The sequence below is a fragment of the Camelus bactrianus genome, chromosome 16, assembly GCF_048773025.1.
Source record: "Camelus bactrianus isolate YW-2024 breed Bactrian camel chromosome 16, ASM4877302v1, whole genome shotgun sequence".
Classification (NCBI taxonomy): Eukaryota; Metazoa; Chordata; class Mammalia; order Artiodactyla; family Camelidae; genus Camelus; species Camelus bactrianus.
In genome coordinates this window covers 15,944,812-15,969,723 of record NC_133554.1, presented here as the reverse complement: position 1 = coordinate 15,969,723, position 24,912 = coordinate 15,944,812, and the positions used below count along the sequence as shown (strand labels likewise).

Below are 24,912 nucleotides of genomic sequence, written 5' to 3'. Positions count from 1 at the left end.
TGGGGAGAATCAGCCTGAAAACCAACCCCGGATCTCAGCTGACTCTCGTGAAACCGCGAGCCTCTTTCTTTTTTGCAAAATCCAAACCACATTCTTCCCACTCCAAACCCTGCCATGTGCTATTTCCCTACAAAATGTTCTCACAAATGTCAGTAGTACCTAACGGTGACAACCCAAAACATCTCCAGACTCTGCCAATGTCCTCCTGGGGGCCAAAATCATCCCCATTTGTGAACACTGCACTAGAGGGATGGCCTGAAACCCTGGCTGTGCATTAGAAATACCTGGGGAGCTTATAAAACCCACCCATGCCTGGGCCCCACCCCACACACATTCTGAGTCTACAAGTCTGGTCAAAGATTCTGCAAGTGAACAAGAATGCCTGTCACTTTACAAGCCCTTAATGTTCCTTTAATATGCTGGCCGGTTCATGCATTAGACTGAATTTCTCCAGAAGCATGAACCGTACCTTCTTTTTTCCTCCTCTCCACAAAGCTCCAGGCAATGCTCCATGCAGTGCCTCCTATTTTATGCTAATCAGAGGAGTTTAGAAAGTTCTTGAGCCCCCTCCAGCCCCACTTAAGATGAAGAAGCTGCTTCAAATAGCACCATCTCCCCCAAATTCATTAGTATATGACAAGAAGAATTTACACCCTCCCTATCTCAAAAGGAGGAGGGGTCAGAAGAGGTGAGGGCCCGTGAGAATCCAGCCACCTGGTTTGGTCCTGGTGTCTGACATCTGAAGGAGTCCCCCCTGCACACTCTCCCTGGGTGTGAGGAAACTGCTCAATGGCCAGGACATCAAGTACACTCAAGTTTACTGACCCCTACTCCTTTGGCCAGAATGGAAAGCATGAGGCTGGGGGCCCAGCTGCAGCAGTAGAAACTCCAGCCTACCAGACTGAACGCTGTTTTCCTCAGACTGACTGTGACTTGAAAATAAATGCAGGCCCAGAGCCAGCGCCTTTCTGAGACGGAAAGGCGAGGCTCTCTTCCCACACCTCCCTCAAAGATCCCCAGGAGGATCCGGAGAGCTGATGGAGACAGGCCAGGCCAGTGCTAACAGCTAACAGATGTAGTCAGGTCCCTGTCCTGTCTCCCCAACTCCCCACACCTGAGGCTTCCCCTGCTGGCCACTTGGTCGGACAAAGTCCAAGAGGGATAAAGCGTCAAGGGAGAAGATCTAGCCATTAACCACCATCTGCCCTGAGTGGAAATGCATTCCTCACTCACACATTCAGTAACAAACATACAGAGGGTATCTTACAAGTGATATAGGTGCTCAGAGAGCAGACATGCCACCCTTCCCAATTTTTATACTTAGGTTAGCTTAAAGATGAAATGAAGGAACGGACATCCAGGGACCAAGCTGCCCCAAAGACAGCAAAGGCTATTCAAGCTCCCAAGATCAGCTTTCTCACTAAAATTCACTGGCTAATACATAAGAATGCAAACTGCCGTGTGGTTACATTACAGTTAAGGAGCGATTTAGTATTTTCTCTGATGTTTTTCTCATTTGATGTTCATTGCCAAATCGGTCTGGGGCATGGAGGCCTTCCACTCTAGGAGGCCAGCAAGACAGTGATTGTTTTTTCAAACTTCCTTCCCTCCCCTCAGTTACACACATACACACACACTCACACACCACACACACACACTCTGTTGCCTGGAGACTGAACACATTCCTCATGCTTACGTTTCTTTTCATTCTCCAGAAGCAGGAGCTGTGGAAACTGGGGCCTCCAGGAAACACGCCTGCGGCAGGAGAGGGGGGACCCGGAGTGACACTTCCTCACTAACAGGCCGCCTCCTCCCCGCCGCCCCCCCCCACCGCCCCCCCAGGTTTGAAGAGCCCGCCGGCTGGAACTGAAGGGCTCCCACAGGGAACAAGGCCCTCTTTGAAAGTCCGTGTTTCCCGCAGCCCGGCCTGGGTTGCCATGGCCACGGGCCTCCTGGTGGCCCAGGGCTGGCCTCAGTGCCGGACACCATCTTGACCCCCTTCCAGGGGACCCACTGGCCCCCCCACCTCTCTCCTGAGCCCCACAGCTGCTGGGAATGCCTGTTTCCCCCAATTCTGAAAACATCCTCCTGAAGGGGCCAAAAGAGGATTGTCGTTCCCTGCCAGCAGGCAGGCAGAGCCTCCCTCTGTAGAGCAGGGCCGGGACTGGCCCACAGATGGGGAGGGGGCACAGGGACACAGTGAGAGCCAGCAGCTTCAGCCCTGGCTGGGCCCACAGTTCTCCCTGGTCCCTTCCCCCAATTCCCCCACCCTCTTCCCTGCCCCCAGAAGCCAGAGGGAGCAGGGTCTCTGAATAATTCAGCCTTCAAATTGCTCTGTGGTCAGAAGGGTTTCTTCATTTATTTTTTTAACTCCCCAGGATCTGCACTTTCACCGCAGGCAGCACTTTAATCCCAAACCTGGATCTGGTTGGAGACCCAGGGCCTCCCACGCCCCGAGCCCAGAGCTGCAGGGAACGAGTCACTGAACTTCAGAATCCAGCGAACTGCCACCCAGCTGTGGAGGCTGGAAGCGGGGCGGGGCGGGGCGGGCGCAGGCTCTCCAGGGCTGTCTGCCTCCCCTCCTGGCGCGGGAGTAACTGAATTACTAGAAAGACCTGAGCATCAGCCACCTAGACCAGCCTCTCAGTGAGCAATCTCCCTACGCCTCCTCCAGCTTCCCACCCTCCCTCCCTACCTGCACCCCCCACCCCCGCCAGTCCTCATGTGTAGTCTGAGTCAAGCGGCCTGGGCACACAGTATTTCTCCACGGCCACAGGTCCCTGGAATCGGCCAGCTTTGGTTTCTGTTAGTAATGTTAGCTGATATTTTGCTGAGCATTCATTTCATATAATCTTTGCAATAATCTTATGAGGTAGGTACTACAATATCCCATTTTGCAAGTGAGGAAAAAGAGACTCAAGAAGGTTAAAAAATGTCCTCAGATCATAGAGCTGGCAAGGAAAGAATGAGGATTCAGACCCAGCTGTCTAATTCCAGACTCCATGCCTTAATCCCCATGTCACCCGGACCATGCATATACTGCACACGCAGAATCTTCAAAGAGCAGAACTTAGCTCAGAGAGGTGAAGCGAGTTGCTCACAGTCACACAGCCCACTAGGGCAGTGTCGGACAAGGACTGATGTGCCATAATCTGGGCTAACGTCCTTTCCAAGATCACCCAGTTTCGACTACAGAGGCATCCATATTTACACAGGTGAAAGCACCCTCAAAGCACTCTCTCTCTTACAGTGTTACGGTCTAATGGCCTGTAAACCTAGCTTGACCTCTGGCAATGCCCCATGCTAGTCCTGTCCACTCCCTCCAGTCTCTGCTCCATGACCTTCCAACCAACAGCTCCCCTGCCTCCACCAAGACTTAAATTCTCTCTCACAGCATTATAATCTCTCCCATCCCCCTTCAGGGCAGCGCAACCTCCAAGATTCCTAATGAGAGATCCCACACCATCCTGCCAGCTCATATTTACACAGCACTTTACAGTCCTCAAAACTCTCTTGCAGACATGATCCAATCAACTTGACAACCCTTGAGCCAGGTAAGCATGGGCACCTTTTGAGGACTGCCCCCTCATTCACAGGCCAAGGCCCCCAAGCCAGGTGGTACTATATGACCATGCCCTCCTGGCTATAGCTGATTGGACCAGTGGGAGACAGCTGACACAAACAGACCAATCAGATACTTTCCTTAGGAATTTGACTCAAGGTTCTGAGATACAGTTCAGTCTGATGGTTACAGGAAGGATGGGTATGGTTGGGGGCTGAGGGCCCATGACACCTGGCACACATCCATAGAAGCAGTGGCATCCTGCAGTTCCAGGCACTTGGGAGGCCAGCCGTATTCCTTGACCTTGATTCTTCCATTCCCCTGTGGCTCCAAATAGCTCAAGCTGGCTTCTGTAACTTGCAGCCAGTAGAGTCTGAGCTAAGAGATGGTTGGATAATTATCCTCTTTTTGTAGATGAGAAAAGAGGCTCACAAAGGTAAGTGACTGAATGTCACATGACCAACATGTAATAAAGGACAGTTAAAATCCCTGCCATGTGATGTCTCATGCCTCCTTCCCCGGATTAAAGGAAGTAACAGGTGTTCGCTTCCTGTCGGTATTAAAAAAATGGTCACCGAGGATACGTGACTAGGCTGGAGGCACTCTAATGGATTAAAGCCAGAGACAAGAAATACAAAATCCTCTCCTTTTAAACCATGAAAACATTTGCCTCTCTACATTTCCCAGCTTCCTTTGCAGTTAGGTTAGAGCCATGTGAATGGTTCTGGCCAATGAAACATGATGTAAGTAACAGGTGTCAGTTACAAGGCAGTTAAAAGCCAGGGGCTGGTGAACCGCGAGGGCCCCATATTCCAGATGGTGTGGCTACAGATTGGGGAGCACTGCCCAACCCACATCAGACCTTCCATGAGTACAAACTAAACCTAGATTGGGTGAAGCCACTGGGATGTCAGGGTTTGCTTATTACTGCAGCATAGTCTAGCCTCTCCTGACTGAAGCACACAAATCATTCAACCTGGGCCCTTCAGCACATTTGTCTGGCCTGTAGGATGCTGCATTTGTTTGTCTAACATTCGTCTGTTTCACAAATATTTCTAGAGCACCAATATTAGATGCTGTAATGGGTACAGCCAAGAGCATGGTAGTAAAAAAGACCCAATCCCTCTCCTCCAGATGCTCCCAACCTGGTGACCCACAGGCCCACTCTGGGACTAAAAGGAGCAGTTCTACAGGTGTGAAAGCAGGACCTCCCACCTGAACACTGGCTAAACTGAGCCTCGATAAAATGTAAGCTACCAGGAAGCTTGTCCCAGCGACTCCATGAGGGTGGGAGTCGAGATTAAGTTCACACCAGGTTTCACACCCTGGGCTCTACCAGCTCCCCTCCTGCCAGCCTTGTGGCCTTGCACAAGGGCTTCCCTTGCCCTGGGCACAGAACAGAGGGGAGAAGGCATCAAGGAGAAGTCATCAAGAGAGCAGGTGGCTGGTAGAAAACAGGAGCAGCAAAAGACATAGCTCATCCGCCCTCACCCTCCTCTGAGCAGGGCTATCTCCTCTGGGAATTACCCCCTGCTTCATTTAGCTCCAAAAGTTCCCAACAACTGAGCTTTTCCCCCCTGAACCCATGTAGTGGAAGGTCAACCAGAGACATCATCTCTCTGTCTCCTTATGCCAAAAGTTGGATGAGGAGAGAAGAGAGGCAGGGCCACCATATACAGTTGCACAGACTGTTCACTGCACAAGGTGCCCATCCAAAAAAGGCAAATGGGGCTAGAATCCAGTCATTGCTCTGATTACCAAGCTGTATACCCTGAAGAAGGGGTCCCTTCTAATTCACACAAAAGTATGTGCTGTATGCCGTAGCCACAGACGCACAGGAGCCGGGGCTTCTCCATGAGGAGAGAAGAAGTTTGGTGATGGGTCCGTGGGAATGTACTGTACTAGTCTAAGTCTGGGGGTATATTTGAACTTCTTTAGAATAAAGTTTAAAATAAACAAACAAAAAAACCCCAAAATCCATCCTACTCAGTAAGTGGCTGTATTACTTGGGCAAGTTACTTTACCCCTAAACCCTCAGCCTTGGTTCCCACATCTAAAAAGACAATAATCCCTGGCTCATAGGGTTGGTACAGGACTCAATTAAATTACTTCAATGAGGGGGTGGGGATAGCTCAGTGGTAGAGTGCATGCTTAGCATGCACGAGATCCTGGGTTCAATCCCCAGTACCTCCATTAAAAATAAATAAATAAATAATAATAGTAAATTACTTAAGTGAAACACTTGACAAGAGTAAGTCCTCTTACAAATGGGGGCTATTAAGAGTAGTTGCTGCTGATGGCTGGGGCAGGAAGGAAAACGAGGCAAAATGGTGGGGGTTGGGCAGCAGGGCACCCTGGAGAAAGGCAACCGATGGGAGCATGAGTGCCATAAAGCCAGAGGGCGTCTCAAAACACAACCAGCCTATTAACGTTCCTAAACTGGGCTTCCAGCAGGCGGGTCTGAGGGAGCTTTCTTGCAACCCCTCCCTCCGTGGCATTCCTCGGGGGACTTCAGCCTCAGCTCACAATCCAAATTTGAAGTCCGCAGAAAGGTCCCAGAGAATGGCTCAAAAAAAGATGTGCTCCCCAGCAAACTCAGAGAAGAAAGAGCGACTGGTGGGTGGGGCTGGGATGGCAGGAAGCACTCACATCTGGAAGGCTTCTACCTGAGTCCCAGAAGAGGAGGCCCCCAAAGATGTCCCAGGGGATCCGGCATTAGCACAGGGAGGGCCCTGCCCCCTTCACCGGGAGGGAATGTGAGTGGCCATTCACATCCCTGAAGGTAAAAATGATGTTTGCATTGTCTAATTTTATGTGATAAATTTTTACATTAATATCTTCAAAATTATAATTGCTGTATGAATTTCACCAGTGGTTTGTCATTTAAAGATGACACACCCCCAATTCATTTGCCCTTAAGGCCTATTCCTTCCCCAGAGCCTCAAAGGGGTGGAGAGGGGGAAGGTGGCAGTGGCATGAAGCCAGAAGCCCTTCCTGAAGCCCCTGGAGGGACCTCACCCTTGGCTCAAGCCACCATGGCCCTGCATTTCGGCCCAGCCTGTGCCCAGGGAGACCCACAGAAGGCCCCTGGTTTCAGTCAAATGTCATCTCACTCACTTACTCTCTCCTTTCTTTCTTCTTTTCCAAGATGAAAGCTAATAGGATGGTTCATTCTCCTGTCAAGTCAACTCATGAGAATAAAAGGAAGTCACCCAGGTTCCCCATCCTCTCTCCGCTGAACACAAGCCACTCCATGGCTCATCCCCGTGTGCACGCCACAGAAATGCAATAATGAAGACGAAATTCCTCTAAAAATCCCTTTTTTCACCTTTCAACTCTCAGGAATTTGCTATCTGTTTCCAAGGAAGTTTTCTAAGTTTCTGAAGCCTGTCACAGCTGAGGGCTGAGTTGGTCTGTAAAGACAGGCTTCCAAATAAAATGCAATCGGAGAGCAGAGACACGTGGCTCCCCAGTCCACAGACAGCACAGTCCCTCACGGCAGATAGTGAAAATCCACCTGGAAAATGTCCTTCTCTGTCCCTGCCGACTCTCCGCAGCTCTGTCCCAAACTTAGAAACAGCTGTTTCCCTTAACTCCAAAAAAAGCTCTCATATGCTCTGTCTCCTCATTCTTTCCAACACTGTGATCTGTACACTTAATCTACCTCCAGGCTCAGCTTATCCCTCCCTTAGCTCGTCAGATACAAAGAGGAACAGTCAAAGACGAAGAAGGACAAGACAACGTGTTGTGAAGCCCTCCTGTAAACACCATCCACAGACTCAGCAGCCTGGCTTTCTGAGTTCGGATCTCGGCTCCTCAGTTACCTCAGTGTGTGATGTTGACTTAACCCTCTGTGTCTCCATCTCCTTGCATGGAAAGTGGTAAATAATACTACACTTGCACAGGGCTGAGTAAATAAATGCATACTCGTAAAACGCTTAGAAAGTGCTTGGCAGGCAAGAAGCACCTAACACATGTCAGCTATTATTATTAGACGATCGCAACAATCTAGCGTGATAGGGATTACTATCAGCAGCTCTGTTTAACAGACACGTTCTGAAACTATTTGTCATTGTGAGTGTAATAACAGATTAACCTCAAGGAAAGGACAAATTAAGAAATTAAGTGGTCTACTCAGAATGACACTGTCCATGTGTGGCAGAGCTCAGACTGCATCTCCAGTCTTGGACTTCAAGTTGCACGCTCACGAATTTCACACTTTAACACACTCCCTCCCGCAGGCATGGAAATTTGAGAAGTCCTGTGGATCAGCATCAAAAACAGATCTCAATTCTGTAAGCCCCACAGAATGGCAGTATCTCAAGGGAATGCTGCAGGACTTGCCAAACAAAATTAATTTCCATTTGTTTTCATATTCCAGGAAAACAGACCAAAGCAGCCTTACAGGAGAGGGTACCACCTCATCAAAGGTGTCCAAAGACCCCTCGAGGCCAAGGATCACACCCGCCTCAACAATTCAGGCTCCCTCAGGACGCTCCTAGGCTGTCAGCAATTTGCAAAAAAAGATCACTGCAAATCATTTGGGAAGGCATTTGTGCAGGCCTGGCCTAAGACATGTGGACTTCTGCCAAACCCATAGTTTTTCAAAACATGCACTGTCTTCACCCTTGATAAATAGCAGCCAGGCTACGGAAATATTTCCATTACACCCAAAAGCCTGCGTTGCCACCACAACTCGTTGAAATGGATGTTTCCAATTTGAGAAGAACTCAACAAAAACATCGAAAAACATCCCAACCTTCCCTGCAGAGGTAACCATTCTGGCACTCAAGAAACCTCGAAACACCAGTCAAGGATATTTGTGGACACAAATTACTTGGTAAACATATGCCCTGATGCCCGAAGTCTAACTGTATCTAATACATGGATTGAGCCCATTTCTTCCAGCTCTATTATGAACTTTCATTAGAAGATTTCTACACAAGCACTTTCCTCAATGCTCTCTGTGTATCTCAAGACTGTGATGAAATCTTCTTATGGCCATGCTGGAGAGAACTAGGAATAAAGAGTTCAGCACGGTAGCCTGGGCTCTACCACTAACTAGCCATGTGATTTCATGAAATGATAATTAATAACAACACAGCAGCAGCTAACATTAACTGGGAACTTACAATGTGCCAGGCAGTATACTAAAAGGTTAGTAAGTATTTATTTGATCCTCATTCACAACCACTAGGGAATATTGCTTCTCACTGTATGGATCAGAAAACTAAGACTCAGACAGATTGAGTAACTTGCCCCCAAGAACACAGCAGCAACCAGCAGAGGCAGGATTCAAACACCGGCAGTCTGACTCAGAGTTCTTAACTACATACCATAGGTCTTTTCAAGGTGCTTAATGACCCAGGACCACAAATTCCTCTAGGAGCGGTCTGGATGATCTTCAAAATCCTTTCCGGCTTTAAAATTCAGTGATGTTCTCTTTTAGAAAGAAAATGAATTTATGACTTCAAGAAATGAAATGCAGTGGTGTTCTAGAGGTGGGGTGAAACATCTGTGTCTGCCGCACCCGGATCCAGTCAGGGGAGGAAAGCTGCTGCTTTTCTAGGATAATGATTCCCTGTGAAACCCTGAGACTGGCCCCAAACCGTCTCAGGAAAAATGCCAGCTGGAAGTTCTTTAAAGATGCGCCAACTTGCAAAGATCTGCAAGTTCTCAACTATCAGTTCTCAAATCTTACTTTATCCTTTTTTTTTTTTTTTAAGGAAACTCAAATGCAAGAAGATGTGAGTTTTAAGGACACCAGTACGCGATGTGTGCAGGCCTGGTGGCACACTTACACCTTGCTTTCCTCTGGGCTTTACACCTGCTCATGGAAAACCCACTTCATCCCAGTAATCTGTGTTTTACAGTGTCCCTATGACTTCCTAGCCCGTGGCTCAGAAGTCCTGTAATCCGTGCAGGGTTCTGTCCTACACACACCTGCTGAAATGGTCACACGCTGCCTCTTGGTCTCCAGACACACAGACGCTCCACGGCTCCCTTCCCCGACTCCATCTCTGATTCCTCCTCCTCCTCTCCCTGCTCAGCACCGGAGTTCCCTGCCCACCCACCTTGCCACAAGCTGACACAGCCAATGGAGAAGCGCTCTCCCTGATCACTCCTCCTCCCACTCACCCTGGCTCCTCTCTCTCCCTCTCCCTCTCAGCTCCTGGTACAGCCTGAAACCGAAACTAATCTCAGACCTGAACAAAGTGAAATCATCTCCTACGCCTGATCACCCTATATGACCACAGAGAATCTTCTCATTAGAGCTCCAAATCCAGCTTTCTGGTAGCTGGAAAAAAAACAGAGTTCTGCAGGTGCCTTCCTAGAGCCCAAGGCTTCCTTAATGAATAGGGGATGTCGGGTCAGAGGAGGAAGCAAGAGTTCCTCCATACTGTTTTCCACTGCTGTTTTTCTTTAATTTGCACAAGTCAATTTAAATTCACTCCAGGAAGTAAAGTTCACCACCCAGTACTTTAAATTCATTGTCCAGCATCAGTTCATATTTGCCTCATTCTTAATCAGATTCTCTTCTGAGAGCGAGCCTTGTTCCCTCTGGCCATCTCTGTAGCCATGTTGCTGAATGCATTTTAGATGGCTATACCACATGCTTTTCCTAAATTTGAAAAATGCAGCCTTCACTTTCATGCTGGGAACAAGAACAAAATTAAAACAAGCAAAAAAAAAAAAAAAAAAAAGGCAAGTTACCATCGAATATAATGCCCGCCCTTGACAATCTTTCAAAGACTTAATACATTTTGAGAAAAATCCTAAACCACTTTGTGAATGACCCTTGCCCTCAGCACACTTTTGGGTGCCTTTCTCTGTTGCTGGGGCATTATGTAATTATTCCATTGTTGGCTTAAGCAAAACAGAATTGAGATGGTAAATGTGCTGGCCCAACAAGTGTTTGGTAAAAGAGGAATAACTTTTGGATTGTCTGCTATTTACTCTCCATTCAACAGAGCTTCCTGAAGGAACATCTTGGGAGGAGGAGCTGGGGCTTTCTCTAGTTCCCACAGCCAGACAAACGGTCAACTACTTGCCGGCTTCCCTCAGGCCTCGTCGCAAGGCGTTGGCTCCATCCTGAGGGCTGCTGGCCGCCCCCTGGAAGCAGCCCCTCTGACAGAGATCAACGCAGGGCAGCACCCAGCTGTCGGGCAGATGTGGATTGCGTCTTGCCTCATTAATTCACAGATGAGTCACTTAACGTGATGGACATTGTTCAGTCACTTCCTCGGGGACATGAAGGGAGAGGCCAGATTTGAGCAATATCCCAGCTTAAAAATTCCAACTCCCTTCCCCCTCCCGTCACTGAGCTGACACAGATCTCCAAGGGCCTCTATTTCACCTTCCTGTCTCCAGATTCGCCCTCTTAAACCACAGAGACAAATGGGGCTGGTTCCCATTTCTAAAGACCTTCAGGATTGGCCATTCCCCTCCGCGCCTGGGAGTCACTTGTTCTCACATCTCACATCCTACCTGGACCGTTCTCCTCAGACCTGACTGGAGTCCTTCCTCTGCAGTTTACCCTCTGGTAAACCCTCGCCTCTGGTTTTGCTTCTCAGAACGGAGGGACGAGTGAATCACTGTGTTTTGAGCAATAACTCTTACAAGATTAGTATTTCTTCTTCAGCACATTCACTGCAGGCATTACGGGAGGTGACTATTAAAAACCACAAAGGCATCAAGGAAGCCAACCAAGGCGGGATCCTGAAAACCCAACCCCTGGCTCTACTCAAGAGTTCACAGAGTGGGAGAGCGATGTACTCCATGGCCAAATCACAAGGCCAGGAGACAGCAGCCACCTTTACCCTCACTCAGATCAAGTGCCACCTCCTGCAGGAAGCCCTCCCTGCCCCAGCTCCTCTTCTGGCTGGCAAGGAGTCCCCTTCCTCAGCATCGCATCTCAGGGCGGCATTTGTCATGGCAACTGGAGTTCTAGGTTGTCTGTCTCCCCAACTAGACTATAGGCATCTCCCAGGCAGGGATTATATCTTAGTGACCTCTGTACTCAGGGTTAGGCCCCAGTAGGGTGTCAAGTAGTTAGCCAGTGGTCCTCAGTAGAGTGTGCAAGGCTAAACCCTCCAGGTACATCCCAATGATGCTTGAACGTTGCATTATCAGCCCCAACCCCTCCAAACCCCGACACCACTCACCCCTCAGTTCAGTATGGGACTCTCTGAGACTTTCTCTGAGGAGATAAGCTCTGTAGCCAGGCCTCCTGGGTTCAAATCCTGGCCCTGCCACTTTCTAGCCATGGGATCTCGGACAAGTTATTTAACCTCTTTATGTCTGTTTCTTCACTGAAAAAGAGATATATCCCATAGGATCTCGCGAGGGTTAAATGCGCTGATCATGAGAAGCACTTAGAACAGGGTCTGACCCAGGGTCTGACTCAGTGATCTGGGAAGTATCATTTCCCAAGCCTGGTCCTTCCTAGAACCCCCCACCGCCCCGGACCTGGCCCCTTCTGCTTCCGCTCTTGACTGGCACTGGGCCTGCCCTTCCATCACTAGACTCCCCTCCTCCAGGCCCCCTCTGCCCTGTTCCTCCAGGACCAATGTTAGCATTAATGTGAAAAGCCATTCAACCCTCTTCACTGATTATGACCCTCCCCTCCCCCACAACCAGCTTATAGGGCATATTCTCCAAAGAGAAGGGAGAAGAGCTGGTTCCACAGCAGGGCTACAAGTGCTAAGTCCTTCTGCCCCCAACTCTGCTTCTCTGTTGTCACCCAGGCTCCCCATCTCCCCACTGTGTGGTCCCCTCTGCTCAAAATTTAAGCCTCACCCCACTCCATCCCCCTCCTCCGAAAGCCAGCCTCAGCCACTACAGATTTTACCAAGATCTTCCTTAATAATAATAAGCTTCAGAATGTTAGCACCTGCGTACAGAAATAGCAACAACAATAACAATAATAATAGCCTCTACTCTGAAGAAGGCTTGCTCTTTGTCTGGCATGATTCTCCTTTAATTATTCCTAAAGCTAGAAACTGAACTCCTACAGAGTCATAGAGTAAGATGGAGGGCTGGGATTCCAACTGGGGACAGACACAGAGCTTCAGAGGGTACCTCGGCACCCCTAAGCTGTTATGGAGATAGGCCCAGGGCGGCCGGGTTGCCTCCAGGGGGTGGACGTTAGAGGGATTTGGAACTTTCTTCATCCCATCAATGATTCCTCAAAGACACTTTGGTGCATCTCACATTTTATGAACAGGGAGTTTATATTTATAGGCATTGTTATCCCATTTATCATGTATGGCCTGTTTTAAAGATAAGCACCATAGTGCATTTTTAGGGGTCTGTTACATTGCTCAGATACATCAGAGATACTTACTGGGAGGCTGGAAGCAGAGGGGATCAGAGAAGAACTGAGTGAGCAGACATGACCAGCATGCTAAGCTCACCAACCTGTGGCAGCCAGGGAGGCTGCAGACAGACGAGTCCTGGCCCCTGAGGAACGGGCCTCTCTAATCACTGCCACAGGACCCTTACATCCCACCAGAACAGCCTCCAAGTCCCAAGGCAGGGACCGCTGGACCACAGCGTCTCCAGGCCCTTTCTGGGGTTCACTTCCTGTAGGTGTAGAGCCAACAAAACGGAGACATCACCTTCTCCAGGCCACCTTGTACAGTCAGGGGTGATCCCTGTCTGACTCTCAGCTTCTTGCCCCCAGGGTTCTAGAATGCTCCTGCCTTTGCTGCTTTTTGCCAGGATGGGGGCAATCCATCGAGGCAGAGTTAATGTAGGAAGCTCCAAAGGGAGAAACAAGTGTGAGCGCTACTGTATGCCTGACACTGTGTTTGTTAGTCAAAAAAAATCTCCACGAACTACCATTGTCTAGGGGGCACGTGAGCCTAAGAAGGGCCTCTCAAAATCAAGGCAGGGAAGTCACAGGTGGCAGACTGTATCAAAGGCTCTTCCAGATCCCCAACAAGTGTAGATGCCACGAACACCCAAGCAGCAGCCCAGGGCCCAGTGAGCTTTGGCTAAGAAACCAAAGGCAGGCCAGGTTTCCTTGGGGATGCACTGGGGACAGTGACAGCCATCTCCTCTGGCCCCCACTTGCCTAGTCCAGACGGATCCCAGGAACCTACCAAACCTGGATTCTGACCTTGAACAACTCTGCCCCAAGAGCTCCTCAAAAGGAGTGTCTTTCACACATATACTCCCCAATGAAGCACCTTCTCCCACTGCAACCCCATCACCCCAAGAATGTGCTGGGGCTCTTAAAGCACCTGGATCCTACTCTGCTGAAACACCAGGACATCCACCCCTCACCCAACCTCTGCATTTACCTCGAATTCAACAGCTCTGTGGCCCCGACCCAGTTAGTGCCCAGAGCCCTCTCACCACGTAGATAGCAGAATCAGCCCCTGGAGAAGGGCCACCCCATCTGCCCCCATCCTCTGGCTATCTGTAGGGAGCTGGGATCTGGGCCAGACTTTCCAGGTCTCCATGGCCACAAGCCCAAAGTTTCATGGGAATGTCGTGAGTAAAGCCCCTTGAGAAGGTCTGCTCTTCGCACCCTGGGATTATTCACTGACCCAACACAGAGGAGGGAACTCTTCTGAACTGCCCAGACTGGATCACAGACTCTAGATAGGGGTTCTTAATAGGGGTCTCAGTTCCAAGGGGCACAGTAACCTGATATTGCACACAAAATGTGTCCCTGCACACATGCATATTTCTGAGGGAGGGAAGGAGGACTTAGAACTTTCGCCAGATTCTCAAACAGGTCTGTGACCCCAACCTCTGGCCCCAAGTAGAGCCCCCCCTGACCCCAGTCATATTATCATCCCCAGGCCATCCTAGTTGGCCAAGGTCTCTCTCCTATTTAAGGATGTGCCCAGGCCTGAGGTACCACTCCTCTTCCCTTGTCCCTGCTCCTTCCAGCTACAGAAAGTAAACTGGGGTGGGGTGGGCAGTGGGGTTCAAACCCAACCCTCCTGCACACACCCTCCAACTTCCCGGTGACCTGAGCCAGGTTTCTCTCTCCATCCCAGAGATGCCTCCCTCCATTAAAATTGAGGTCCCAAAGGCCTTGCCCTCCAACAACAGAGGGGCCCCATTTTACACCTGATCCCACAGAGGCCAAATCTCATGGTGAGACGCTTCCTCCATGAGAGAATTCCTGGTGTCCCTCACTCTCTTGAAGCACACCTGGCCAGCTCCACCCAGGCTGTAAAGATAGGTATGCCTGGCAAAGAAAAGGAGTGAGTGGCCAGAACGTCTCCCTGAGTCCTTTCTCCAGGGCCAGGTAGCTCAGGGAGCTGCAGGATAACCAACAGGAAGACTCATTCCCAGTGCTCCTCGACGCTCCTGCCTGAGGGTCAGGTGGCGTGGGGGAGTGAGATGGTCTTGTGTCCTGTATCATCTCTAGGACACCTTATTTCTCAACTCCCAGTCATTCCCCTCACCCTCCACTCTCACCAAAAAAGGAAAATCTAAAACCTCCCTCCCCTGAAAACAAATTCCTCTCCAGGAATTTCAATTCAGTACAAATTTCTTGCAACTAAAACTTCTTTTAGGGGGAAAAAACCGGGCAAGCCCGTGCTAGGTGTAAGGCAACAATGCAACCAGAAAAGAGGAAAGAAGGCATTAGCGCCAACGCCAACCCCCTGGAGCTTAGAGCCCGGGGCACTTCGAGCCGGAGGGGCGGGGGGAGCAGGGGCGGGGACAGTGCGTGGTGAACTTTCCCTGACGGAGCCTCGGGAGATGCAGCTCCCAGGGGACCGGGTGGGACCAGAAAGGGCTGAGCCGACCTGTGACATCTGCGGGGGCAGGAAGCGAACCTCCCCTTTTCCTAAAAGGAGCTCTGGCCCCGGCAGGCGTCCCCCACTCCCCCAACCCCCCGCCAGCCGTCGCCCAGCAGCCAGCGCCCCCCGGCCCCGGCCGAGCGGGGAGGGGCGCCCCCACAAAAGGGGAGCGGCCGGGGAAGGGGCTCCGCGCGGTGCCGGCTCGCCGAGGCCTCGCTGGCCTTCCCGGCGCCGCCCGCCCGCGACCACCCGTCTCGACGCGCGCCCAGCTCCCAGCGCCCCGGTGCCCGCTCGCCCCGCGCGCCCGCGGCCCGGGAGGAGGCGGCGGCGGCTCGGGCAGGACGCGGGGCCAGACCCGCCACACGAGGCTGGGGCGGCGCGGGCTCCGGGGCAGCCGCAGCGGCCGCCCCGGGAATCAAACTCGCGCCCGCCCGGCCCTCCCGGCGGCGCGGCTGCGACCGGGCCCGGGAAGGTGGGGCCGGGCCGGGCCAGGGCCGCGCGCGGGGCCGGGCGGCGCCGGCGGGGAGCGAAGGGAGGTCTTACCGAGCAGCCGCGCGCGCGTCCGCTCCCCGCGGGCCGGAGGGGCCGGGGGCTGGGGGAGGGGCGCGATCCCGCGGCGGCGGCGGCGGCGGCGGCGGCGGCGGGCCCGGCGCGGCGGCACGGCTGGGGCGCGGGAGGCGGGGAAAGCGAGGCGCGGCCGGCTTCCTAGCGGCGGGCGGCGCGAAATGCAGCTGTCCCTGCGCGGCCGCCGCGGGGCCACAAGTGGGGCCGCACGGGGAGGAGCGGGGCTGCGGGCGGGGCGCGGGCCGGGCGGCGGCCCCCGGACCCTCTCTGATGCCGACCCCTTGGGGAGTGGAGGGAAGCTGGAACTGGGTCCGCCAGCAACGGAGTCGCGGAGGCCGGGGGAGGGGCGCCCCCGGGTGAAGACGAGGCGGATCCCCGCCGGATCCCCGCAGCCGCTGCGGGGACTCCCGACTGCCGGGCCGGAGGGCGTGATTCGGGAGCCACGGTCCCCGGGCAGAGCGGGCTTGGGGCGTCCCGCCCCTCCCTGCTCGTGGAGCGGCGCCGGGAGGGCGCCCCCCGGAGAGGGTGGGGCGGGAGACCCTAGACCTCGGCGGGGGCGAGGGGAGACCTAAGAGCTGGGCTGCCCGAGAGGCTGCAGAGTCGGAACGCACATCTAGGGCCTGGGACAGCTGAAGTTGCGGGGAGAGGGCAGCCCCCGGGGAGTTAGGGCTCAGGAAGAGAAACAAAACACTGAGGTCAGAGGAGATGGTGGGGAGGAGGTCAGGATATCAAAATCATTACCCACTCGCACCATCAGATACCACCTACAATCTCCCCATCTCCTCCTCGGCATTCCAGGTCACTTCAGGGGCATCTGAGCCTGAGAAGATCTCCCACAGAAGAACTTGTTCAATAAATGGGAAATCAACTTTGGCTCTTCTTTTCCCACGTGGCTTAGTTTCAGACTCCAATTGGGGGGTGGGTAGGATGGGGCAGTGGCAACTTGCCCAGCATCCTACTCTGAAGAAGAGCTAGCTGCCTAAGGGATCTGAGGCTGGTGAAGACCAGAATGCAGGTCCAGCTCCGCCCCCAGGCAGCTTGTGAGGGGCCTGCACCCTCCTCCGGACAAGTCTGCCCTAGAGACACACTTGCCCATCTGGGCACAGACCCCAGGGAGCAGCCCCCTCTCCCCTTCTCCCCTGAGGGCTTGCAGTCCCCTAGCCTACTGAGACAGATCAACGTGCTCAGCCAGAGACATCGAAGGTAAAAACCACAAACTGGAGTGCCCTGGACACCCCTGTGTTTCCACCATTTGCATGTCGAGGGTAAGTTTCTTCAGCAAGTCGGGAACCTGGGAGAGGGAGAAATCTCAGAACCACACCCTCTCCTGGAGGCCCCGCATTGCATTAGCGCATTACATTAGCCAGTGGAGTTGAACTCCAAGACCAAGTTCCCAGACACCCACCCACCCCACTACACACACACACAAGGATCTCCTCTCTCCCACCTCCCTCTCCCCAGGCCCCTTCCCTTGATGGTACATTCAGTTTCAGAGGACCCTTGAAACCCCAGGTGGTGGTCCTAGACCTCAGGTTAAAGATCTGTAATTAGAGGGACTGACCCTCCGTGCTGACTTTCTGTCTTCTTTCCCAAAGTTGTTAACTGAGGGCTAGGATTTAGCCTCCTCCCTAGATTATGTTACACTCGCCCACAGTGCAGTTCATCAGCCACTTTTCTGCTTACTTGCAAGATCCCTCTGCGGTTCCTCTAACTGTTGCCTTGGCATTTTGGAGCTGATGAAATGCATCTACAAACTTGGATGTTTCCCTGTTTACACTGGGAGGTGAGTGCTCACAACATCTTGTCATATATTACTAATAAAGTCATCAAGTGAACCCGGTCACTGTAATGGACGCTCTTCCTTGAGAACACTTCTTGGGCGATGGTAACATACTCTCCCTTTTAGGGCTGTCTTCCTGAAAGGTTTCTCACACTCCTTCCCTGCCTCTCACATCCCACTGGGTACCCTCGCTTGCTCACACACCGCTGCGTCTGAGCTGAAGGTTCCCCAGGGTCCCAGGGTCCCAGGCCAGACCTGCCTCCTGGGTTCCAGCACCTCACAGCCAGCTGCCTACAGAGACTCTCCAACCCAGGTCCCTTAGACACCCCAGTGCAAGGAGGCAAAAGGCCCTGAGCATTCAGTCCCCAAGCCGCCTCCTCCTCCTCCAGCTTCACAGCTGGAAACCTTGGTCCACAGTGTCCCTTCCCCCCCCCCCCCGCATTCTGTTGGTTGTGAAGTCCTGTTCCTTCCTCCTCACTCTTCCCCTCCTTTGTTTCCTGGGCTCTGCCCTGGTTCAGTCCCCTACTGTCTCTGCTCATCTCAGAGGATGAAATGTCCCTTTGCTTTCAAGCCCATCTGCTTCAGGAGACTCTACCAGTTCTTTCTTTCTTCCCCTTTCTCTGCTTCATACCTACAGACACTGCAAAACATGCCCTTCTAAGAAACTCCCTACCCTAGCCCTGCCCTGCCCTCAAGCCATTGTTGTATCTCTCTCTTGCCCATTCATCAGTAGACTTCCTCTAAGAAGAAACCAACCTTACATACTCTTTCTGCTTCCTTAACCCCCACTCAGTCCTCATTCTCCTGCAACCCAGCTTTCTTTGCCACCATTCCAAAGACACCTTTCAATGGGAGGCACCATCTCCAGATCTCCTGTGCCGGGATTCTCTGTCCTGGAGACGGGCACCTCCCTCTCACCGGAGCTACTGACTTCACACGCCGCCTTCCTCCTCTGCCACATTCAAACCCCTAAGTAAACAGGCTTTCTGCTTCCTAAGCTTCTCTGAGCTCTGTCCCCTCTGCATTCCCACAGCTCAGGCCACCAGGCCCCTGCCTTTCAACCCGCCCTCCTCAGTGTTAGCAGTTATTTTCCAAAGTACAGACTGGTGATGTCTCCGCCCTGTTGAAAGCATGTGGGTGACTCCCTGTGGCTGGGAGGATGACACTTAAACACCCTTTCCCCCAACAGGACATTTCCTTTCCAGGAGTTCCCCACCCAGGACGAATGCCAGGCGTGAATGGTGACAAGGGCATGTGGAGGCAGCTTTGGAACCAACCACATGGTCCAGCCATCAGGAGACTCTCTTCCTCCTCGAAGCACCAAAGGCAGCTTAACAAGGCCCAAGGAGGAAAAGCAAATAGTGTAAACATCCAGATATTTGGGGCAGTCCTATCTCCTTCTCCAGTGTCACCAATTTGATCAAGACACTCAGAGAAAACTTTGAAAGAATTGGTAACATCACACTGGGTTTTTGAAAGAACACCAAACTGCTCCCGTGCAGTCCCTGTGTTCATCCTGCAGGCGGTCTCTGCAGGAGCTTGGGGAGGTAGGGAGTGTCTGCTGTCTCAGTGCAGGGCCTGGCAGGCCCCGTGAGTGAGTACATAGTTGCCAAAGCACTGCCTTCCAACAGGTGGTGAGCCACGCCTGGCTTCCCCTTACAGAAACCATGTATCTCCCCTTCAGTGGGAACTGTTTGTGAAGTTCCAGGGGTCCTACCTTCCAGCATAGAGCCTGTCAGCCTGCCCTCTACAAGGTGGTGGCGTGGAGATTAGGTGTAGGTACATGGAATTCCGTATAGCCATTCAAATTGCTTTTAAAGAATGTTCAACGTCTATAAAAATGTTTTAAAATGTGTTATGAGAAAGGAAGGCTACAAAGCAGTATATGCAACATGAACCTATTTAGTTCTTTTTATTTAGTTGTAAACAGAGAAGAAAATAGGCCAACGTGTTAACAATTGTTGGCTGAGGGTTTTATTGATAACTTTTACTGTGTTACCAGTATTTTCTCAGATTTTCCCAATTTCCTTTATAATCATAAATATTGTAGCCTTCAACATCATTATGTGTGAGTGGAAGGAGGAAAAGTTAAGCATAAGGAACTTCCCTCCATAATTATGTCTAACTTTGGCTGTTTGAGTCCAGTTCCAGGACCATTTTTCTTGACCTCTCGTGTCCCCATACTGAGACCCCAAAGATGAGCAATAATAGCCCCTCCCCCCAAGTCTAGGGGAAGGTGGATGTGGAGCAAAATAATACAAGGCTGAGTATGACACTTCCTAAAGTCAAGGTGTGAGCAGAGGGCTCTGGGGCTCCCCAGGAAGGAAGTGGTTAATTCTCATGGAGGAGAGGTCAGAGAGGGCACCTTTGAAGAGCTGGCTTTTGAGCGATGCCTTGAGAGATGAAAAAGATGTTAACTGGGGATAAAGGCATTGCTCTCCGGGGGTGCAGCTAAGCGAGTCACTGAGGTGGGAGTGTGGAGGCAGATTTGGATGTGAATCTCCACTGGCCAGAGCGCAGGGTGGGTGGTGGGGGACACAGCGAGATGAAGCGGAAAGGGGAGGAGAGTGTGACCGGGAGTGGGCCCGAACAGCACACTCAGGAATCCACGGAGGAGTGTGATCCAGGCATAAGCTTGAAATTTACAATAGAGTACTAACATTTGCTTTGATTTTCCCGACAATACCAGGAGTTGAGACAGGGAGGGCTCCCAGTCCTGTACCAGGACCAGCTTGTAGGGAAAGTTGGCCTGGGGTTAAGCATTTGCTACAAAAATTTCACAGAGGCTGGAAGTTCAATCTCTGCTTGGAGCAGCAGATTCCTTCTTTCTCCTAACCCCCCTGAGGAGAGTGGGTAAGCGCCCAGACCTTCGTGCCAGTCAGACCAGGGTACACGGAAGCCCCCGAGGTCCTTGTTCACCAGCTAAGTGACCTTGGGTGAACCACTTTAACCTCTCTGAGTCTTGGTTTCTTCATCTCTAAAATGATAAGAGTATCTCCTTTCTCCTCACTCGATTAAAAATAATAATAAATGACACATTTTCTTGAACATCAACAATATGTCCCTGTTTCAAGCACTTTTGCCCATTTTAGTTCATTTAGTCTTCAGAAAAACCCTCAGGGGCAGGCATTATTACCATTTCTATTTTACAGATGTGGAAACTGAGACCCAGGGAGGTCAAAAGTGTTTCCAGGTCCAACAATAAGTGATAGAACCGAGACACACCCAGCCTGTGACTCAGAGCCCATGCACCTCCCTATATCCCTGGAGGTAACAATGACAATAATTGTAACAGCTAACCCAGAATGCTAACAATATGCCAGTTGTATTTACATTGTCAACTCCTTTACTCCTCAGTGCCTCTGTGCTAGGTATTTACCTTTAGGCCCTGTTTACAGATTAGGAAACTGAGGCAGCAGAGAGAGTTGCCCTCCTTCCTTCTCAGAGCCAGGATAGGAACTCAGGTGTTCTGGCTGCAAAGTCTGCTCCTCATCACGCAAATGCGCTAAATGAGTGATGCCTGTTTTATGTACTGTCATTCTTTCAATTCCCAGGAGGCCTGCCTGTGATCAATTTCTTCCAGATGTTCAGATCTGATTCCCTCCAGTGATGAAGATCAGTAGAGGAGGGAGGGGGTGGGGCAGGATGAATATTCCAGAGTGGATGGAGCTTGGGGAGCAGGGCTGCTGATGGAGAGGCCTCTGGGCCTTGGTGTCCTGGGGAGGGACTCTGCTGCACCAGTAAATGGCCAAGGAAGGAAGGAGGGGAAGCTGGCACTACCTCCTCAGCTCCTGAACTGGGCTCTGGGCACTAGTGGAAATGGGAAAAATGTCAGATTCTTCAGTGGGAGCGCCTCCCTGGGATTATACCCCTGCTAGTTCCAGCATGGTGAGTGGAGGACTCTCGAGGGTTAAGCGATGTCTTTGAGGGAGATTTCACTTACCATATGTCTCTTTTAAAGGGAAAACAGAAACCTCTCCCCAAGGCAGGGCTGAGCCCCTCAGGCTATGACAGGATTGGGTTCCTGGGGTTCAGACCCCCAGCCCAGGCCCCACACTTGAGCCTGCAAGGTCTACTCTCTTTAGGGTGAGTGGGAAGGTAGAGCCCAGGGCTCAGTTCAGCTCTGTTCCCTAGGCAGGGAAGTGTCAGAGGAGGGTGGCTGGTCGGAGGAGTGGAGCAGCCAGTGTAACAGCAGAGGTGGGGCACAGCTACCACTGCAGGACTGGTTCACCAGAAGGCTGAACTGAGTTTAAAGGAGCAGGAGGATAAACTAATTCATTTATTTATGTAAATGGATTTATGGATTTACTTTCCTTCAATAGCTTGTGATTTATTATTATCATTATTTATTTTGATGCTTAGATTGTTCCGGATTTGGCCATTTGCTGGCTCCTGTGTTCTTTTGCTACATTCCCATCTTCTTTGATACAGTCCCATCCCAACTTTCTTGTGCAAAGAGATGTTTCCACCATCATAGGAAAGACTGCATCAGACTATCAATGGATGCTAGGGGTGGGGGTATAAAAGTGGTAGAGTACATGCTTAGCATCCACGAGGTCCTGGGTTCAATCCCAGTACCTCCATCAAAAAACCAAATAAATAAATAAACAAACTTAATTACCTCCCCCTTGGGAAAAAAAAAAGAATCTAGGGGGAAATTTTGATAAGGAGCAAGCTATTTGAATGGTCTTAAAGTGTTTCCCCTCAGACTTCTTATTAGTTGCAAAGGCAAAAACAGTAATTATACGATGGAGAAACAAGGCAATGTCGTGACTGGGTGATCTAAATTAATATCACCTATGAGGGACAGTGGGCCATCATGTGCCTCTAGATATGCTATCCTGAGGACATGTTGCCTTAGCAGTATTTCAGCTGAGAATGCATAACTAACCTCAATTTAATCACAGGGAAACAAACACAAAATGAAGAATGTTCTGTTTTTTAGGAAGGCAAGGGTCTGTAATGTTTTTTTTAAAGGCAGCTATGTAAATGGTACAGATCTAAGGAGACTAAAGAGACAGGACCACTAAATGCAACACCTGACCCAAGACTAGAACTTGTCCTGGAGGGGAGATGCTGTCAAGGACATAATCAGATAAACTGGCAAAATTGGAATATGGATGGTAGATTAAATAAAAGTGTTATACAAGTGTAAATATATAAGGTTAATAACTGGACTGTGGTGTAAGAGCTTATCTCTATTTCTAGGAAATACACACCAAAGTATTTAGGGGTAAGGTCCATGATGTATAAAATCCTGAAGTGGTTCAGAAAAAAAAAATTAGAGAGAGCCCAAATGTGATTAAGTAAGGGATAAAATGTTAGCAATTAGGTGAATCTAGGTAAAGAGTATATGGGAGTTTCTTGTACTGTTCTCATTTTTGCAACTTTTTGTAAGTTTGAAATTATTTCCAAATAAAAATTTTTCAAAACTGTTCCAGGCTTTGTGTTTTCCCAGCCCAAGCCCTGCAATCAGCTTTTCTCCAGAGGCGCCTAGTGAGCAGGACTATTTAATCACAGTAACAAAACAAACCAAACAAACAAAAAAGTGACTGAGAAGGAAAGGCATTCCTACTGTGTGGGAACAACATGACAGCAGGCAAGAAAGTGTGAGATATAAGTGTAAATGATAGAAAGGACCGATGCTGGGAAAGTGGGTCTTCTGAAAAGCTAACCGATCAAATAGCATCCCAGGATAAACCGTGGCCTCGCTGCGGAGAGGCAAAACGCAGCCCGGCTGCGGCTTCCCACAGGCCTCTCCCCATTCACGGGCCCATGTGTGATCTGGAAATGGGATGCAATACACCGACAGATTCGGTCCTCCTTCAGGGGGCCAACACCATATTGGGAGGCACATCATAGAAGTTATTTTATCTATTTACGTAGACTGCGTACAACTACTGTGCAGAGTGGAGAAACTTCAGCAGGAGGGGAGCAATGCTCCCTGTGAATGAGCTCCCTCACCCGACCAATCAGAACACGGAACACCGGAGACGTCGACCAATCCCGGCTCGGCAATGCTCTAGTCGGGGTGAGGGGCCGACCTGCCCAGGGTTGTTTGTTTGCGACGGCTCCCCACCAGCGCCGCTCTAAAGCTAGTATACCCCCGGGGAAATCGCGGGGAGGAGGCTGGCGAAGTAGATTAGGCCAAATGGTGCAGGGCATCGGATGCTAGGCCTGACAGTTTGGGAACCACAGTGGATTGACGGACCCAGCCCTGGCAAAACTCACATTTGCCGCGCGCTCTGCAGAACTCCTCTCTTTCAGCGCGTGAGTCCTTGACACCTCCAAGAGAGCAGGTGGAGCTGATGAGGGTTGATTCAGGAGTCTAAGGATGTCAGGCTTTTCTCTCACATCCTGCCTGGGTAGGTGGTGGCGCTCCCTTTCCTCTTGAGAAAGAAGGAGGTCAGGCCTGTGCCAGGCTAGCAACAAGCTATAAGAACTCTGATTGTCAGGATGGTGAGATTGCAGAGGGAAACTGCACAACAGACACCTTCTCTGGATATAGTGCACGTAGGGGGAATGGCGTGAGATGGAACGACTACTCTGGAACATGCAGGTCTCCTAGTCTGGAGATTATTCCCTCAGTGTAACCTGAACCCTCCCTGCCACGTATCCAGCAGCCTTCAATTAGCTGCTGTTCAGATGTGTCTCCCATCTAACTCCCATTCCCGAGATGAGGCTCTGGTTCCCATGTTGGATGCCAAATCTCAAAATCTCAGCGTCTGAGGTGGCAATCAGCTTCGTTGCTCTTTTGGAGAATGCAGTTGGTGCCTCTGAGCGAACTGATGTTGCTATTACTGGATAGGATATAGGAGGACCAGGTGGAGGTGGGTACATTGAATTTGAGGTTCCTTCCTCTATACCAGGCTCTGTGCTAAGCCCTTACATGAATTAGATCTTTAAAACTTTACTAGGTTGGAACTATTATCATCCTTACTTACAGTTGAGGAAACTGAAGCCAGAGAGGTTACATAGCTTGCCCAAGGTCACACAGCTCCAACTGACACAGCCTGGATTTACACCCCAGGCATGTCGGATTGCAAGCCTCTGCTCTTAACTGCAACTGTGTTACAGCACCTCCCGACTGCCCTTTATGCTAGGTCTCGTCCTGCTCTGGATCTTCTGGGGGCCTCACTTACCTTGCTGCTGTTTCCCACCTTGGTGCTTGGTACCTTGTTTCAGGCTTCCATTTGGGACACATTGATACAAGGGAAAGTCAGCAACAGGCTGCCATG

At 51.0% G+C, this 24,912-nt stretch overlaps 1 protein-coding gene and 1 long non-coding RNA gene across 3 annotated transcripts in view; one reads left to right on the top strand and one right to left on the bottom strand.

The window, feature by feature from the left end:
- The window catches only part of CUEDC1 (CUE domain containing 1), a 76,502-nt gene extending 60,490 nt beyond the window's left edge, over positions 1-16,012 (bottom strand). The window contains exon 1 of one of the 2 annotated variants that reach the window (XM_074342743.1): positions 15,874-16,012. The gene's annotated coding sequence lies outside the window, so the exon portion shown is untranslated. Of the gene's footprint in view, positions 1-8,898; positions 9,380-15,873 lie in introns of those variants that run through there. The other variant, XM_074342744.1, reaches the window with a different exon arrangement.
- Positions 16,013-16,170: 158 nt separating this feature from the next.
- On the top strand, positions 16,171-23,110 carry LOC141573599 (uncharacterized). Its single transcript, XR_012499467.1, has 2 exons — positions 16,171-17,677; positions 18,864-23,110. It is a non-coding gene; the product is annotated as an uncharacterized LOC141573599 (long non-coding RNA).
- Positions 23,111-24,912: the final 1,802 nt, after the last annotated feature.